Source organism: Ambystoma mexicanum, chromosome 8, assembly GCF_040938575.1.
Source record: "Ambystoma mexicanum isolate Mex_15411 chromosome 8, UKY_AmexF1_1, whole genome shotgun sequence".
In the NCBI taxonomy this organism is placed as follows: domain Eukaryota; kingdom Metazoa; phylum Chordata; class Amphibia; order Caudata; family Ambystomatidae; genus Ambystoma; species Ambystoma mexicanum.
The window spans coordinates 1,387,813,413-1,387,818,451 of record NC_090929.1 but is presented as its reverse complement, the minus strand read 5'-3'; positions in this window follow the sequence as shown (position 1 = coordinate 1,387,818,451).

Here is a 5,039-nt window from a genome sequence, read left to right as displayed (position 1 = left end):
GATGCCCGGCTGCGTGGCCTTTTCTGTTTCTTTCACGCTTCAATGCATCAACCCACAACTAGCAAATGCAGTGCATTCTATCTCTCCGTCGCACACAAAAGGGCTCTCATCGCTTACTCTTTTCCTATCAGAGCAGACTGGCCTTTAATATTATTAGAGAGATTTCGCAATAATGAAGTCCTTGGGATTGGGAAATTTCGGCCACATCTTGCACTGGCTAAATTGTAAATGACTTGTCCCCTGCTCAATTGATCTAAAACAGGCAGCCCATCTTTTGGGAATTCTTCCAAATTCGAAGCACCTTGCACCTCCTATCAATTTTACTAGTATAGCATAGCTCTCTATGTCCTATACAGAGTCTTTACACCCGTCTCGCGATTACTCCCTTTGACCTTACACCCATCTCTTCATGCTCTCTTTGACAAACTGGTCCAAAGGAAAACTGGAGTGATTTGTAAACTGACATTTCCCGTGAGAGACCTTTAGGCAGGGGCATGTCACTCTCCCTGACATATAACTGACTACCTCAGCCCCACTACCGACCACTACCTGTTGTAAATTATTAAAGTTCCCCATAGGCATTTCCCATCGAAACGTACTGTTCTCATCTCTCCTTCACTCTAATACTCAAATATATGCACTGTAGTCTGATATTTGATCAGCAAACGAGTCAGGCAATGAAGTATACATTTCATGCAGGGTACCGCCAACATTAGCACTTAAATGCTGGTGGCTCTTTTGCTTGCAATTTTACACATTTACAAAACAGAGAGTTTAATGAAAGGATACCAACAGAAGACATTGCCTTTACTCACTCATTTTACTCTCCTTGTAAAACTTGTAAATGCCATCTGCAAATTACGCTTTGCAGACAGCATTCACAATGGATTCCTATGGACTCTGCATGCTTTTACTGAGAGCCAAATGCAAGCAGCTTTCATAGGAATCGATTAGTTTAATGCCTGAATTAAAACGCACGCTGGTTTTAAACTATGCAATATTTGAAAGTGGAGAAGGAATGCACAGCAAAACCTTATTTCCGCTTTTGTGCCACTTCTCCTCCTTCCAATAAAGTGAAAGTGTCCCAAGGTGTAAAAGTAAAGTGTAAATGCCCCACACTTTGCTTTTATGCCACACATTTGCACTTTCAGGACTTTGAAAATGAAGCCCAAAGTTAATTCCACTTTCCTTTGGAATCAGCACTCCATGGTTGCCCCTCAGAGTTGTTAAATTGCATCAAATGAGAATGTAAAGTATTCATCAGAAGCCGATATCAAGGAGCTATACAACCTGAACCGAATAGCTTTCTTTCAGCCTAAATGTACTTAAAGTCGAAGTCCAGGAAACTCCTACAGAGGAAGGAGGCAACAGGTCAGGAAGCTGACTGGCAGCATGGAGCACTAAGATGCCCAGATCGCCTGCTTGGGTCGGCTTAAATTGGTCACTAGAGCAAGGCCCTTCCCATCTGCACGCCTTATTATGACGACAGAAGTCTGCGAAATGGCGCATGTGGTAAAGCGCGTCGCCGGGTCTCCATGCCTGCACACAGGGCCAACACATGATCTGCGCCATGCCTGCATCTTCAGGAATACCATGCCATCTCCCAACTGTCCCGCCTCCTGGCTTTCACGAGCCACCCCAAGGGGTAGCCTCCAGCATGGGTATATTCTACAGCCATGTCTGTCTCTCTTCACGGGTCGCGTGGCATGCATGCACTTTTTCTTTTGACAGGGTCAGGGGCTTGGCCACTTCAGGGGAGAGCATGGACCCCTCCCAGAGGTGGGGTAAGGAAGTTGGGAGTCTCTACCCTCTGTATTTAGCGTGTTGAATGCATATAGTGCCACTGTCAATCACACCATACCTTACTGCTTCAATGCTGGTTCGAATTCTATTTGTCTCATATCTGAAATGCAAAGACCAGCAGGCCCTGCTTCTGCCAGGCACGGCTGCGACCTGATGAAAGAAACCAGCAGACCTCACATTAACAGAACCGCTTGCCGCACTGATGCAAACCCATCTGCCGTGGAACGTGAAGAAGGCAAAGTGGAAGCCTCACAGCACTATTCTGAGCACAAACTAGAATCCAGATGTTGTGTGAGAGAAGATGGTGGGCCGAAAGGGCCTTATCAAGATGTTCAATGTGGAAGCCCACCCATGGGGAAGAGAACAGCCTTACATTATCACATAGTGTCAGGTGGAGTCAAGCCACTGCAAGGGGCAGGAAGGATAAGAACAGGATGGGAGGGGTATATAAGACTGGCACAGGAAGAGCAGAGTGAGGGGTGACATCAGGAGGAAAGGAGGTGACAGGAGACCATGTGGAGGAATGACTGTGGAGTGAAGCGTTGAGGTGGCTTTTGCAGAGGTTATTACAAGTGAGGTGCTCGAGGTGAGAGAGTGGTATCGGATCGTGGGAGGGAGGCAGTGAGTGAGAGTTTGGTGGGTTGAGTAAAAGAGCTTAGGTTCAGAGAGAGAGCGAGGTGTTAGAGAGTGGGATTGAGAGTAAGAGAAGGGAAGGCGGAGGAGAGAGTGAGAGTGAAAGTGAGAGGACAGAGAGGAAGAAGAGAGGGGAGAAGAAATTTAGAGGAGGCAGGTGATGATGTAGAGGAGGTCCCAAATATGGCCTGCACTCCAGTCACCCATTTTGAAGTACCAGGAACATTCACACCGAGATATGTGACGTACGATGAACAAATAAACCAGTAGAGAGCCGCAGTAGGGCTCTGTCCAGTGCCAATTAGAAGAGCAATACCTATTGAAGCACCAATAACCAGACAACAATGGGCAGTAAGGTATCCATTAAGACAACCATACCAGCAAATGACAAGAAATGAAGATTGTTTAAACACTGTCCCAGAAGAAACTCAAAAGGCCTTAATGGAAGACGAATGATGACGTCACAAGTGCCCAGACAGACGTCCAGATGAAGAAAGACAACCAAAAGATGATACACAAAGACGAAACACCATGGATAAGGATATCACAGCCATAGAAGAAGAGACGATGTTGAAGTATAAGGAAACGTAACTGTAAAGCAGGATGAAAGTATTCAACCAGCTAACGCCTGTACAAAGGCTTGTAACGCAAGAAGCTAAGAAAACAGTGCAGCTTGCTATGCTTAGTAGAAGAATAGAGCAGCAAGCGCCAACTATATATTTACCTCAACGAAGCACATTAAATAAGTGCAGTCCACTTTACACAAAAGCAGAATTAATCCAGGTTACTAAGGGTCAAACAGGCCAGGATTCTTATTCCAGCTGAAACAAGAAGATAGACGGCCGAATCAAAACTCAGCAAGGAGCAGGCCGTGCCTGGGAAATCGAGGTCAAACCAAGAGAGGGAGGCAGACAGTAACTTCGGAGAATCGAATTTAAGAGCAGAGCAGCCTGCCGCATTTACTAAATCTAACTAAGATATTGTTTATTTGTACCATAAACTATACTTAAATTGCCCTAATTTCATTAATAATAGTAAAACAAGAGAGTTTAAGAACTCACAGCTCCATTCATGACATGTTGTATTCTTATAATATACCACATCATTGATTAAACTTAGTTATTCCCATAACAATTAAATAGACCACCATGCAATTTCTCTAGAGAACCATATTGTGACACACTAAAAGAATGTGACTGTAGCACAGGAGAAAACATTCAATAATTACAAATTTGTTTATTTTATACATTTTAAAAGTTAACTAAATTTGTCATTAAACAGGATTAAAATACCAAATTAGCATTTCTTTAACAGAGCGTTTATCAGCTGCCATCCCTATTTCAAAATGGCCGATAATCGCATAGCTATACGCGATGACATCATCGCGCAGCACAAAATCACTTGAGGCGCGGCACGATGACGTCACTACGCCTTGATTTCCGCATAAATAGCGAGCGTTTTGTCCACAACACGAACCACTCGCTCTGGCTAACCCCGTGCACGCTTACCATGGCAGTGCAGGATTCTTAAAATTAAAAAAGGACTACAAGGTAAGAATTTTCGCTTTATTAGTTAAATAACTAGTAAGCCTTTCTCCAAGTAACCTACTTTCACATTTCTGATAAATACCACTTTGTATTTAAAAACATTATTTCTTTCAAAAAATTAAAAATAGCAATTCTTCTCTCCCTTTAGCAACTTAGAGAATTGGAATATAAGGAACGATTTGAACAAATATTTTACATGAAGGACCATAGGATATCATATATAGTCACCACCAAATATTGGAAAATAAGCTAAATTACAAATCTGAGTGAGTCAAATAATCTTACACCACTAGATTACAGAAATAGTTCAACAATATGAAAATAATCACAAAGCTTCAAATGTATGTCATTTTCTTTGTTTATTAGACAAGCAAACACACATAGTTTGTTTATTCTTTTTTGTTTTTGTTTGTTAGAAGTTCCATCTCCTGAAGAACCATTGTTAACAACAATGGGGAAACACATGTTGTGTTAGGAACTGAGCTAGGAACTACAAGGAAATTAAAATTACAACATAAATTAATATACTGGAATCTAAGTGCAACCAAGAGATCAGGAATATACTGCAACTTTAGAGCAAGGATTTATTCAGCACAAGGTGTGAAACTAACATGGAACTAGATTTGTTTATTTGAACTTAAGAATCTGTTTAATGAACTGAATTTAAGTTGGAAAATAAAGAAGATTCAAAATATATAATCTACGACTCAGACTCACCTGTGAATATTTTACTAAAAAGGTTGGCGCATTTGAGTAAGCCATTCCCAATTTTCTATTTTTTTTCCTTAAGAGCAGAGCAGCCTGCCCCGTGAAGGTCGAAATAAGGGGGCCCAGGCAGGTGGCGTCCGAAAAAGAGAATTAAACACGTGACCAGCCAAGCGCAAAGAGGTACCAACGTCTGATGTCACCCAAAGCAGGAGATACCATAACTTTTCCTGACAAGAAGCTACAGTTTCGAGGCCAACCTCAGCCAACTAACTGACACATAGCCCTAAAGCACTGATTGATGGAAGCGAGGCTGGGTGAATCTTGGGGAATACTGCATCTGGGTGACCA